At 40.8% G+C, this 14,685-nt stretch overlaps 1 protein-coding gene across 2 annotated transcripts in view; it reads left to right on the top strand.

Moving 5' to 3' along the window:
• Positions 1–14,685, top strand: part of ccbe1 (collagen and calcium binding EGF domains 1) — a 44,036-nt gene that overhangs the window by 15,958 nt on the left and 13,393 nt on the right. The window lies entirely within an intron of this gene.

Genomic DNA, 14,685 nt, shown 5'->3' on the forward strand with positions numbered 1-14,685 from the left:
TTTTTAATGATTTACATATTGATTATTTTTTCAATTAGTTTATTAATCACGATTTGATCTCCAGATTACCTCGCCTGATATAGCATGTGTACGTACATCTCAGGTGTTTGTGCATTGCCGTAGAGCTGCCAAGGAAGGAGAGTTTAACTTCACACAGTTCACACTTCATATGTTTCACCGGTTTGTTTTAGATAACACATTCCCAAAATTTGGAAGCCCTGGGTCGTCTGTTTGGAAAATCTTCTGTTTCTCCGCCATAATTTATGTGAACTTCTATTTCTCTGTTTCTGTGTATAATGTAAACAGTGGGAGCAATACTGCCCCAAACACTTCTTTTAGTGAACTGCAAGTGCACATGAGTTATTACCAGCCAGTATTTGATTTTACCAATGACCAAAACAGCAATACCATGCGTCAAGGCTTTGATTCCAAATTTCATTGCATACGGTAGCTCTATTTCACAGTATTCATGGTCAGGTCAAACACAGATCCATTTATGGCCCAGAGGCCAAAAGTCCCTTTGATGAGACTCTGCTGGCTGATAGGTTAAGCTGTGGAAAGCAAGATCTGTCTTTCTTCTTGAAGAGAAAAACTTCTTTAACTTATTTTGTTGTAACTGTGGATATTTACGCTTCATATATATATATCAATAAATATATAATCAATAAATAAACACATTACTTTTTTGCTTTGCATTCTGCAAAGAGTTGTCTTTCACAAAGAAAAGTAGTGTTGAAATGGGATCTGCTCTTTATTAATCTGCTTACAAAACAAATGGACACCTTGGCAAGAATCACATTATTACGGCAGTGGCTGATGGAGCTCATAGAGTCTTTATCCCAGAAAAACACTGTCACATATGTCACTGCAATGGACACCACGGATAGTCCTTACAGCACCTGTAAGCATGAGCCCCAGAGGTTGTGGTCCCTGTCCTTCTCTTTCTACTCCCAGCTTTTCTTTTCTTTTGTCATTTGCTTTATCCAATAAAGACAAAATAATCCCCAAAAGTACAACTTGAAAAACCAAACAATCTTATTTTGAAAAAATTAAGAAGATTAACAAAAATGGTGTCATTTAGCCTTTCAACCACTGTCTGTTCACTCCATGTTATTATTTTTCTTAGTGAACCAGCGTAAGTAGCAGATTAAGTGACCAACAAAGAGCCCTGCCACATCCTACAATCAAGAACAATCAATGGCAGCTTGTTTACTGCAGTTTTTACAATTCTTCTCACCTCATCCACAAGCATCAGACATGTCTCGTTGCTCCATCACTTCATTTAATGCTCCCAAGTGTGTTTGCCAACAAGCGTTTTCTGGTCCCTCAGCAAATTGATTTTTCTGTCATGTATCTGCCTGAAGCGTATTGTCATGATGCTTGAATGGATTGTAGATTGAGTGATCGAGAGCTTTGTTCAGTTTGATGTTGTTTTTGGTAAATCATCAGGGGGACACAGCAGGCTCTGTGAAAGGTCTCCACTTATTTAAAAAAAAAAAGTGCCTCTGTTACAGGACATAACCAAGCATTTTTGAATTGTGATGAAAGATATCTTTTATAAGAGGCATGGTTAACCTTTCAGATGGCCAATTCTTCAGGGACCAGATGTCTTTAAATCTATTTTATAACACCTTTTTGTATCATTAACATGGTGTGACTACTTTTTCACACTGGTAATGTAATGAGCTGTTAAAGTTGTGGATAATAACAAAGGAATTACGTTACCAATAATCCCTTCAACATTTCCCAGAGGTGGACTTTGCATACTTTCACAGTAACCCAGTATTTGAAAGGGATAGGTGATATCTGGCTTGTGTCCAGTTGAATGGTTTGAGTTGGAAACATGTGGAGGTGCTGGTGCAGTTTACTGTAACAGACAGCCGTGCACGCTGTGATTTCCTGAAGTCTCGCTTTGAGAGATTTCACAAACCTCTGAAAGTTTGAATATCTCACCTCAAAAGTGACATGAAAACAGAAAGGCTTTATTGAGCGATACTTAACACGTTATACCATGTGGAGGGGGTCAAATCTGGTTTGCTGAAACCTGCTGAGGAAACAACCTAGACACGCAGAGGCCAAGGCTGCTACTGTGATAGACTGGTAGAAGGTCGGTCCAGCTGTCTGCTGAAACTTAGCAGAGCTGAAATACTTTAGCTGCGGCGAGTTTCATTAAGAAACCAACAGTTTGTTGGATAATGGTGAAGCATAAGAAGCAGAAAGTAACTTCCATTCATTTGTCTTTGAAGGAAGATGTGTCATTGAAAAGCTAAGTTAGCTTCTGACAGTGAGGGGTTTCAGAAGGAAAGTGAAGTCTTTTTTTTTTGCTGTGTACTGTGCTTATTTTTTGTTCACCCTGTTAACTTTGTGTCAGACATGGAAATAAAAGGTCTAGAGTTAAAAGCAGATATTCGAATTAGTGATCTTCAACTGAGCGATGCCTTTGGACACAAACCAGACTGCTTGTTTTTTTAACGACCTTACTGAGGGGTATTGTACCAAAGCTGTGTGGCTGTCACGGACAGTGAGCGTTGGGTTCAAACTGTCATTAACCAATCAGTTATGTAAATGGAGCATGTCAGTGATCAAATGGGGCGCCATTATTTCTCTGGGCAGACGTATCTCTGCACTCACCCTGGATATCGATGGAAACAGCTCTGCAGAGAGCAGTTCTTAGATTTATGAGCGGGGATTTCTCATGAAAAAGACAGACTGTATTGTTTTTAACTTGCAGATGAAGTGATGCATGAGCAAGTCAGTGTTCAGTTTTTATTGCGCCGTCTTTGGACAGGAGAGGGTAAGAAATCATATATTTCAATTGTGTCTGAAGACCAGGGACTGAAATATTTAGTTTGCTTGAAACTTAAAATCATATAAATAACTAGCTACAGTTATGATAAGACTTTTTTTTTCCCTATACATGAAAAAAAATATGAAGACTTTAAGTTTCAAGTAAATCTGGTAATTCAGTTTTTCAAACATCATGGAAATGACACATCAGCCCGCCCACCTTAGGTGAGGATTACTGCCACAGACTACACTGAAAAAGAGTTTTTCAGGGGTTGTAAAAAGCATTTCTGTCAGTCTGTGATTGATTGCTCTTCATGGATGTAGATAACGTAATGGTTGTGGAGTGCAGAACCGAGTCTGAATTGTCCAAACTGGAATTAAATTTTGTATTTTTGAATTTAAAGGTCCCGTATTGTGCTCCTTTTCTGCAGTTTAATATTGAACATTGATGTCTTCATGAAATGGTAGTAACGTGTTTTGGTCCAAAAAGCCAATAAATCAAGCACAGCAGCATTGTTTCCGGGCTCTCATAGCCCCTCTGTTCAGAACAGTCTGATTTCGTGGGCGTTACCTACATATGTAAATGAGCCACTGCTGATACCGCCCCGCTCTTCCAGGTCACTGAGAGCGGCGCCACAAGCTCAGAGTGCACAATGTTTAGAAAACAGCAAAGCTCATTCACCTTAATATTACGGGCTAAAACAACAGGCAAACTGTCGCTAAAGTTAGCATCCTGAAGCTAACACAGAGACAGGGGGGACACTGAGGAAAAACTCTTACATCTGCTCCACAGCACACAGCGTTTAAAATACTCACATTTTCAGGGTCCGAGGTTTGTTGGCGGATGGTTGGTAATGCGCCTGGATTCAGGACCAGTCTATTTACTAGCCCTCTGTTGTACTGTCCAAAGTTGGAAAAGCAGTCGGCCGTGATGTGACTAGCACACACATGCACAGTTTTACTGAGTGTAGCTGCTGGAGAGATTTCTCCAGAGATTTTTCTCCAGCAGTGGGGAGGGGAGTGGGCGGGGAGAAGGTTCGGGGGGTATCTACTCCGGTGGTCCAATCAGTTCAGACTTGCTCCTGATTGGTCAAAAAAGGGAATCGCTGAAGTCGGCAGGGTTTTACATTTTCAAGCACTACTAAGTACAGGTTTTGTCATTAAATATCACATTTTATGGGCTGGAAGCAAAGCCAAAGACCCACAAATTTCACTGAAAAACTTAATAAAGTGATTTTTGCATAATGTGGGAACTTTAGGGAATATAAAGAGAGGAATTTTCAAGTGGGTTAAATACACTTTCTCAGCAAATAATCTCATTTGCATTAAATTGGATTTGATTTCTGATCATGCTTTTTAAATTCAATAAATCAATTCAAATTCAGTTTCTAATTGCACAAATCTCAACCCATTATCTAGTTTGTACAGATTACATAACCGTATCTTCTCATGGTCTACACTTTTTGAAGTGAGTTGTCTGTTAGGATTTACCACGTCGTATTTGGGGGGGTGCTGCTCCACATGAATCATTCACAGAGATTTGTTGCATATGACTCTGTTCTGAGCCCTTGAGCCATGTAAAGCTCATGGTTTCTTTTTTGTTGATTCCTGTGGATTGATGTGGCTGTAATCTTGCTGGAACTAGGAGTCAAAGATTGTTTCAGCCAAAGAATATTGTAATGCATTGTCAGCACTGTGTGTTGGCAGCTTGTGTTGGAGGTCCTCTGCCCTTTAATGACCAGAGCCTATAAATTACAAAGTGAAACCTGGAATATAAAACGTTTGAAATAATCTACAATGACAATAAACTGAGATATGAAGGTTTAAGGGCTTTGCAATAAAGAAAAATGTTCCAATGAGTCTTAGCTTCCTTCAGAGAAACAGAGTTTCAGTTCATCATTTTGGAGTAGACTGCACCCTTTGCACCCTTCTCTGATATGTTTGAGTCCTTACATGAAGCAGCTGAGTTTTGCCTTCACGCTAAGTTATACCGCTAAGTGTTATGGGATTTTAATGCTACAATTCTTGTCTGTAATGGCCATCCTCCAACAACTCCAACAAGGAGATAGAAGCTTGTGGAAACACACATTTCTCCAACATGGCTTACCTTGTACGGGATATCCAAACAACCATTTAATTGCATTACAATTACTGACTGTTATGGGACCAAATAAAGCATATCTGAATTAACAGCAACATATCTGAAGGAGGAATGTGAGCTGCATTAAGGGTCCTACCTCAGAGCCTGCCAATATGAAGAAAATTATGGTCTGCAACAATCCCTGATGCCTGATTCCTTTCTGTAGCAGTGTAGTATTTTTAGCTGAATAAATGACCTTTCCAAGATTTGTTTTTTCGTAGTCTGGAGGTTTGGAAAACACAAAGGTATCCAGGCACTCAGAGGACGTACTCTCTGTTCTTGGTTTTTATGTGTTTCTATAAAGCAGCTCTCCTGGGGGTGAGTTGTTGTTTTTTTCAGGACAGCACTGACAGAAGTAACTTTCCATCCTAATTTACGATAGTTTTGTCTCCTCCAAGACCAGATCATGGTGTTGTTTAATGTTATCTGTTGTTTGCCATGACGACTGCTGCGTGCTTACACATAGAAGACACATTTTGACATCCTGCTTTTTTTTTTGCAAATGACATAATCTGAGTTAGAGGAAAGGTCACAACTTGGAGGCCGCACCACTTTGAATGTAAGAATTGAAATTTTGTGACCCTAAATCTGCAGCAGGGAGTTTGATGTTTTTATACACCTGTCTTTTGTTAATGTGCTTGTCTGTACATTGCCTAATAACACACTGAGGCTTTGATTTACAAAAGGATTGTGCAGCTTTTGCACTCGTAAAACTTGTGCAGATGAGCCAAAAAGACATCATCTAATTCACAGAGCATGTGTTGAGGGTAAAATGCTCCACAAACTGTACTGCAGAGCAAACAGCATCTGTTTGTGAGTCTTTGATGCATCACCAGTGAAATTATCAAATATTGAATAAACACACACTGGCTGGAATAGAATAGAATAGAATAGAAAATACTTTATTTATCCCCAAGGGGAAATTCAGGAGTCACAGCAGCAATCAAGAAAACAAAAGTAAGAAAGTGTTTAGAAAGCGCAAAAAAAAGGTCCACAAGAAAATATTCAACAACATCCCGTCCACCACTCTCCAGCCCAGCCAGTCTCCACCTCCACAGGGTCCAGGACTGAGCCTCCCCAGCAGTCTGTTCAGTCCCTGTCTCCCGGATCCTGTCTGTCCACAGCAGGCGAAGCTCCTCCAATGTGGTGCTGGCGTCTGATGTTAGCTCCTTCAGCCACGTCCGTGAACAGCACGATGCCACTCTGCTTTCCGACAGCCCCTCTGTCACTGGGCTAGCACGGCTAACTCGTCCATCCCACCGGAGATAGATCCACCTAACTGGAGGTAGATCCCACGTTCCCAACAACGATGGATGGAAGGACAGGCCCACGTCGTCACCTCCCAGCTCACACCTGAGAGCCAGCACGTCGTCCTCACCTCCTCCTCCTCACCTTGAGGGAAATCATCAAGCCTTACACTAGTTAGCATTGACATGCTACAGGCTGCTAACAGCTAATTTCACATGTAAACAGTGCAGCCATGGTTACATGTAGGATCTCCAGACAAACACAGGAGAAAAGTAGTAAAAATATCGCTGAAGCCACGAAAAGTTTGGTGTCCATGACCAACAATGAGCCATACAAAGTGATGATCCACTCCAAATGCAGAGATGACGAAAAAGAGACGAAAAAAATTACAAGAAACGGACAAAGAAGAGAGAGCTGCTGCAACAGGCAGCTACTTGGGCAGCGCCTAGCAATGAAAAAGAAGTCGCACCAATTTTACACATTAACCCTTTATCACCCACTATAATACAGGCCATCTGAACTCTTTTTTTATTTTGTCTTTTAAAGAGTCAGAGATCATGCCTAAAAAGCTCTTCTTCTCACCTTTCAGGAACCATTTGATTTTTTTTCTGACAGCCTAAATAGTTGAAGAGTTACTGTAATGAGAACAGCTTTCCTCACATAGAGCGTGATCACACTGGCCATCCAGACCATGCCGTGCTTAAGCATGATCAACCCCCTACAGTATCATTCTCCTACTGGCCAGTGCAGTTAGCAGTTAAACAACAATTTGAGCCAATCTTGAAGCACACACGGCCAGTCCACGTCATAACCAAGCAGTAGCCTCCGGTCTAAAAATACGAGACAATGCTGAAGTGCTAAAATCTGCTGTGTCTCGAGTGTTTACTTTATGCTGGCTCCGGAAGAACCAGAAGTCACATACACACCAAGCCAAAAAAAAGGTTTTCAAAGCAGAAATTAACCTATTTACAGCCTGCTTCAAAAAACGTCTCCTGTCTGAGTTGCTAATTTCACTATTAGAACACATTGTAGGGGGGGTTGCTTTTTTCTAACTAAGATTGTGAGATTGCCCAACAAGAGGTACAGCTCAGGTCACGTGCCTGACAGGCACCCTATAGCTGTACACGAAGCCCTTGCCACTTCTAATATGGTGGCAATAGCTAATGTGCTTCAAAATCTGAGGGAGACTACGTCCATTATTTTTATACAGTCTATGGTCATAACCAAGCGTCTGTTTATAAGAAGCACGATCTCATCGGACTCAGCACAATGGAGGAGACAGAAAACATGCCTACGGCCTTAGTTTTTGGCTTATGTTAAGTCGTTTTGGTCTGACACAGCCCGCACATGCGTGCTTGTGTGCGTGCATGAAGTGTACCTTGCCATAGCACACATCTGTGAGCCGTGTCAAAGCAGAGAAGTGTATTGTCACATTAGCCAGACAAACTTGACTTTAAGGCTGTGATTGTAACATTGTTGCTAGGGGACAACCTCCGGTCTAAAGATACAAGACAATGCTTAAGTGCTAAAATCTGCAGTTTCTCAAGTGTTTGCTTGAGGCTAGCTCTGGAAGTACCAAAAGTCACAAACACACCAAGCCAAAAAAAAGCTGTTTTCAAAGCAGAAATAAATGTGTTTACAGCCTGGTACAAAAAAACCTCTCCTGTCTGAATCACTAATTTCACAGAGGAAGAATTATTTTCCTAGCTCAGAGCTTTAGAAGATATTAAGAATGTGAGTTCGCCCAATCAGAGGCACAGCTCAGCTCATGCTACTGACAGGCAACTTAGTGCCACTCATTTCCAATATGGTCGTGCCAGTCATTTTGTTACCAAAATATGACAGAACAGCAGTTACTCTTTCAGGTCTGCATTTTTTCTTCAAGATAAGTAAGAGCATCAATTGATTGTGTCTGTGACACACTGACATTGCACTGTGTCATCAAATGCATAATGCTGAAAGGAACCTGCTGCATGAAGTATCCTAGTTATGTAAGATTCAGGTAGTAGTCCTGTTTTAACTGCAGAGTGAGCTGAGACATCTGGAAGATAGTGCTGGAAAATAGAATGAAAAGATGCTAAGTCATTTTTGTTGTTATTTTGATGGTGACTTGACTGTTTTGACCGCAAGGCCAGGGCTTGTTTTGGGGGTTTGACATTAGCAGCTAAAGAGAGAACAGCTCAGTGAGGAGAAAACATCTGGATGTTGACATTTGTGGGAACTGGAGGCTGGGGCGACAGCTCAGAAAAGACACTGAAGATTAAAAGGATGTTGGTAAAGTCATTGCTGATGAGGCAATGTCTGATGAACACATGGTTTTGTGCAAACATGCATCTGTTTTTGACTTTTTTTGTAGGTTTTCCACAAAAGTTGGTCCAACAAGTACACAGCGGTGCAAATAGCAGTTGATCTGGGCTTTTCATCCTGGGTGTCAAGATGATGGTTTTCCAGGGGTGGAAAGTGCTGCTTCTACATTCGGGGCTTGCAGATACTAATGACAATCATGCAAAAGCAAAAGAATTTGGTTTGTAAGATGTTTTACAAATAGTGAAAAAAGAGCAACAACATCCTCAGCTGAATCCTGATCAGCTCATCAGTGTCCTTCCTCCTCCTGTGATTGCAGAAGTTGTGTCCTCTCCTCTTGAACAAACATCCCTTCTTGAGTGGAATGCAGACATGTTTTTGTATATCACTGGCAGCAATGCACACAAACAATCCTCCAACAAGCCGCCTGCGTGTAATGCCTCTCAGCTCTGAGTGTTCAATCTGCTACCTCAGTTAGAGAGAAGAGCGCGCCGGGATGTGACGATGTGCACTTCCATGTGAACTTCTTGATGTAGTCGTTTCCACTTCGCCTCTTTGTTGGTTTGAACTATAATGTTTCTTTACAAGACCATGCTGGTCCAGCATGTTGTTTCAGGGGAGGTCCAGTGTTTATGAGGTAATTAGAGTGCTTAAAGTTCACCCCGGTCAGCTGAGGTCAAACTAATCTATGTCTAGTTTTCAGGGGGCCGTGTAAAATGATACGGAGCACTGGCGAAATGAAATAACCTCGAGGTTAGAAGACACAGGTGGCAAAACAATGAGATGGTCTGTGATGTTGTGTCTGTGTGAGTGGGACTGCAACCCCTGCTTATTGAAGCTCTGAAAGAAAAGTGGCATGAATGCTTTTGAAATCTCTCTTACTTGTTCTCTTGGTGGCAGGAAACATGTGCATCATCACCCAGTATACTCCTGTTTTATCATTTATCATTATGAAGAGCCTCATCTTTAATTCTATCAGGTTGAAACCACTGGATTAAATTCAACAAAAACATGAAAGCATTCCTGTCATGCTCCATGACTGTCCCTTAGTGCATCAGCGTGGGGAATGATTTCGCTCTTGGCTGTTTCTGATGTTCAAACAGAGACTAGAGCTGAGCTGGACTGTTAAACAGCTCTTTAGGAGTGGGTGCCAGATATTGAGTCAGACAGTTAAATATAGGCAGGTGTTTGTAAAGAGTTCCTTTGGATTAAACAAAGGCATGACTTCAAAAACTGGAGTTATAAAGTACATGTCTTTTCGGAGAGTTAACTTGAATTTACCATAGCGTGCAACCTGACAAAACCCTTTGGTGACGACAGTGCATTGGTCTAAAGACGGTGTTTATTCACAACTTCAGTCATAGCTCACGGCTATGTTTATGAATGTTAATTTCATGCAATAGCTGTTTACCTCTTGAAACCCTCTGTCTGACAGATTTAACCCACTACACACAGACACACACACACACACACACTGTATTATAAATCATGAAGTTAGTCTGGGGTTATTTTCCTGCTATAGTGCACTGACCCTCAGCTTAGTATCCATCACCCAGAGTCATTACAGGGCATGTTATTTTAACTTGCAGACAGGTCATATCATTACCATCTCTGTTCTGGGTGTCTACCTCTCCTGGTCTGCCTGTTTTCACATCCTCATGTCAAAATACAAAAGGTTATCAAAGGGGCAACATTAGGTTTCAGATTAAATTCATTTGTTTGAATTAAAAATGCCAGATAATACTCCAGTTGTGTTTGAAATAGGTTTCAACTGCCAAGTAACAAAATATCACTTTGACTTGTTTATTTTATAACATAATAAAAATTAGACAGTACAATAAGGTAGAATAATAGATGTTTGATAAGAAAACTCTGAATGATAATTTAATAAAGATAGTTTAGAAAAAATGAACTCCAACACAGACACGGCTCCAGTTTCCGTGGGATGTTGTCGCCGCTTTCATGGTCTTCTGGAAGCGGAAATGGAAGTTTGTTTTCTCATGATTGTTCAGTTAACCCGGATTATTTTGCTAAGCTAGTTATTTGCTATAAGTGCCTTCTGTCCTTATGGGGATGTTATTATGACATAAAAAATGGAGTCACACAGGAAACCATCCTCAGATCCACTCTCTCAGGGTGTCTGAGTTGGAGCCTACCTCAACCCACACACAGGTCAGTATATGAGGAAATATGATTAACCGATGCAAATTCTCATATAGTTTTCAAAAACCACATTACAGAGAGTCTCCAATGTTACAATTTTCACTGATTCTGGTCCAAAACAAGAAGCTTCCACACTTCTTAGATGTCCTTTATTTTTTCTTTAACAGAAATGCAAACAGTTGAAAAATAAACACTTGGTTTAGGAGTGCTTAAAGATAACATCTGCATACATACATTTTAGAAAAAACAATACTGGCAATTTTTTGTCTAGTGTGTTAGCATGCTCACATCTCCTAAGTTCGGCCTCATGTGAAACACAGCTTTTTAATGACTTACAGCCCTTTACAGTAACCACAGACTGTCTAAGACATAGGTGTAAACTCAGTGATGTCACCCATTAGTTTTTAAGCTAACTTATGAATCCCAATGATAGCAAAAGTGCAATAGCTGACTCAACCTAACTTAAATGAAAAACGAATAATGAAGTGGAGCTGAGGAAGGCGATTAGCCCCCTGGCAAACAGCTAATTTGTGCCACCCTGACAGTCAGTGCAACCATGCCTCTAGTTAGGCAAGTCTATGCAAAACTCTTTGCTGTGAACTCTAAAATGGATGAGGTATTCTATTTATTACTAGTCCTCTAAAGTATAGAGACAAACACTGAATCAGAGAAACCCACCATGACTTGGGCACCACATCATACAAAGGTTAACAATGTATCTCCACCCTTTGAATGGAAGCAACTGCTTTGAGCATCATTTCTTCTCTTTAAAGTCCCGTTTCCACCAAGCAGTTCAGTTCGATTTGTCTTGGCATGACGCACATTTAACGGCGATTCCACTGACTGATCCTGGAACAGATCCCCAAATAACCAAAACAAGCCGTCCCACTTTTTGGCACCCCTCCGTAGGGGTGCCAGACCGATTGAATCTCGGAAGGTGGGGCTGCAACACTACAGACCGTTGATTGGTCGAAAGAATCGTCACGTACCGTGCAACAGTGGATGTATATCCTCCTGGCAGCACACAGTCTTCTCTGAAACAAAGCTTAAATTGCAGTTTGTAACAAAGAGCTACATGCCAATCACAAAGAAGACAAAATGCTTAATGTCCTCCATTGTTGAGCTTTGTTTACTGTGTTGTGTTTTTCTTCTTCGTTGGATTTATTAGCGGGGTACACTGTGTTGTGTCACCTACCACAAAGGGGGCACAGTTTGCTGTGGAAACGCGAGTGGGATCAGACTTAACCCTACCAAACCATGCCAAACCGTACTGTACTGAACCAGACTGCCTGGTGGAAACACAGCTTGATACTCTTAAGTGGATGAGTGCACAAAAGGTTTTGGCTGCTCTGTGAGTCCTGTGCTTATGAAAAGCAGTAGACGACAACTGTAGACTTCAGACCCACTGGTTCACAATAGTGCAGAGTCAGTGATTTATTTTGTTTCACAAGTATTATATTTCTATTATGATGTTATTGCAACAAGCATGACCCCTTTCCTGATGGGTCAGTACATGCAATAATAAATGGGATGTAGCCAATGGACATTCTTCCCATAATTACTGGAGAAATTGAAATCAAAATGTTTTAACGTGCTGCAAAGTTGTCATCATTCCAAGTTCCTAATGGAACTTCTACAACCTTCCCTCGAAATGATTCCTTATGTTTCACGTGGATGTTTTTATTTTTCCTTAAGGTATACCGTTCAGGAGCAGGAATTCAGACAGTTGTAAGCCACACTGGCGGCAGAGCTTTAGGGGCTTCAGTGCCGCTTGTCTCTGTCCATCCATCAAACCAAAAATCATCAGGAGCTCAGGGATGGATGTTTGTGGTATTTTGTGAGAGATTTATGGTCCCCTGGGGATGAATCCTACTAAGTGACTGGATCTCTTGACATACTTTCTACCACCGCCGTTATATTTACATTTGGATTTCAGGGAAGTTTCATGACTACTTGTGGGTGGATCAACATGAAACACGCATTTATGTTCCCCTTAGGATGACTTAGTGTTTTTGGTATTCCATTACTGAGCATCGCCATCAAGTCCAAAGCATAATTACTTCAACACTTGGGTATTATGATTTCAAAACTTTGGACTATGATCCCAAACAAATCTGAATTGAGCCTTGTGATGTGTCGGGAGTTACTTGGCAAATGTTGGTATAAACAATAAAAGTGTTGTGTTTAATTTCAAATGTACATCTGCACTCAAACAAGCCGGTTTAAGTAAATATTACTTCCCCCAAAGACTGGCCAGGATATGTTTTCATATTCTGTAAATTCATTTTTATCTCATTTTTACTGAGCAGTGAGTTACATGCAAAGCATCTGAGCAGTGGTCTTACATGGCTGCAGACTCATATGTTTCCTCTCAAAGCTCACCTTGCTGAGTGCAAATGAATCATGTCACAAACAAAGATGAATAAATAAACGATATCAGTTGTGTTTGAATACCTCATATATTAAATCACCAGACCAGCCCCTCTCATCACAAGTGCCTGTGAGTAAAAAGCTGTAAAGCATTAGGGGATGATCTTTTTCAGCACCATCGTGACAGTAACCGTCATGCATTTCCGTGACTTCATGGTGTAATTATATTTCTTTATCATCTACTGTTTGAAGATAACACCTGGTAGCATTTTCATTTAAAGCTCAGTGAAAGTAAGAGAAGTCTATTGGCTCAAGGTGATGATGTCGTGAGTCGTTTGGATAAAATGTTGCTGCATTGTGTTCCGAGGTCTCAGTAAAACTTAACACAAATGGAAAAAAAAGAACCATCAGTGGAGTGTTGTGTCCTCTTGATTTTTTTTGTTTGTTTGTTTTTTTCTGTTTTGGTTTGTTTTTTTATTTCTTTAATTCAAAACATTAACACACATTGGGGTTTTTGAGGAAATAACAATTGTATTAATCAAAGTCTGTACAAAATGACATCAAATATGAAACAGATGTGTCTATTTAGAGAGTGCTTTTGAGGAATTGATGTGATTAAAACAGTTTAAAATAAAAAGTGAAGTTCTGTAATTGAAAAATAATGACGGATTCAAAACGGTAAAACTTTAAAGGTCCCCTATAACAACGTTTTTAGCTGTCCAGCTGGCCCCCGCATGCAAACTGGCACAGACAGATGCAGAGGTGGAAAAACACCAATACTAACAATTCAAAAGCTCCAGAAAAAACCTCCTCCCACAAGACTTGTGATCCAGAGTCTGTCCCCAAACACAAGGAGGCAAATGTTGAATTGTTGTAGCCACAGTTACAAGTGAACATCTCTGATTGTGTGTTATTGCTGTTTCATGCGTTTTGTGTAACCTTGTGTCCTTGGTCCCCATATTTGGAGCAGTTTGATGTGAAGAGGGCAGCACAACCAAACAACTCTCCCTCTCAAATCCACTCCCCCAGGTCTGACAATTCAATTCATCTTTACAAGAAAGGGCAAAGCAGCCTGTTTCTACCCAGGGGACTCAGGTATTTCAGAGTGGAGGGCACTCGTCCGAAGTCCTTCTCGGACTTTGTGGTGGCATCAGCCGTCTTTTTTTAAATAGTCTGTTGGGGCAGCAGCATCTCTGCTGACAGGAAGAGACTTAGCAGTCTGGTGAAGGAGGCCAGCTCGGTCATGGTCTGCCCTTTAGACCTTGTGGAGGTGGTGGCTGACAGGAGAATGATGGCCAAGCTGTCGTCTCTGATGGACGTGTCTCACCCCTTGCCGGAGACTCTTACATCACTGGAAAGCTTGTTCAGTATCTCCCAGTTGCTCCTTCACCCACAGTGTCTCAACCAGAGATATGTCAAGTCTTTTCTTCCAGCCGTGGTCAGACTTTATAATCAACAGTAAACTATTTGTCCTGTTAATATTGAAATCTTATACCTTCTAACCGTGCAACAAATATATTTTTATTGTAATTTATAATATTCATAAACTGTAATGCTAATGTTATACTGTAAAATTCCCCTTGTGAGATAAATCAAAGGTATGATCTTGTTTTATCTATTCTTTTCCTGTCTCAATTTGGCACCAACCGCAGCCAGCAGATTGTTGCTTAAAA

Source organism: Halichoeres trimaculatus, unplaced genomic scaffold, assembly GCF_033239565.1.
Source record: "Halichoeres trimaculatus isolate MK-OKI-2021-1 unplaced genomic scaffold, fHalTri1.1 fHalTri1_scaffold_16, whole genome shotgun sequence".
Classification (NCBI taxonomy): domain Eukaryota; kingdom Metazoa; phylum Chordata; class Actinopteri; order Labriformes; family Labridae; genus Halichoeres; species Halichoeres trimaculatus.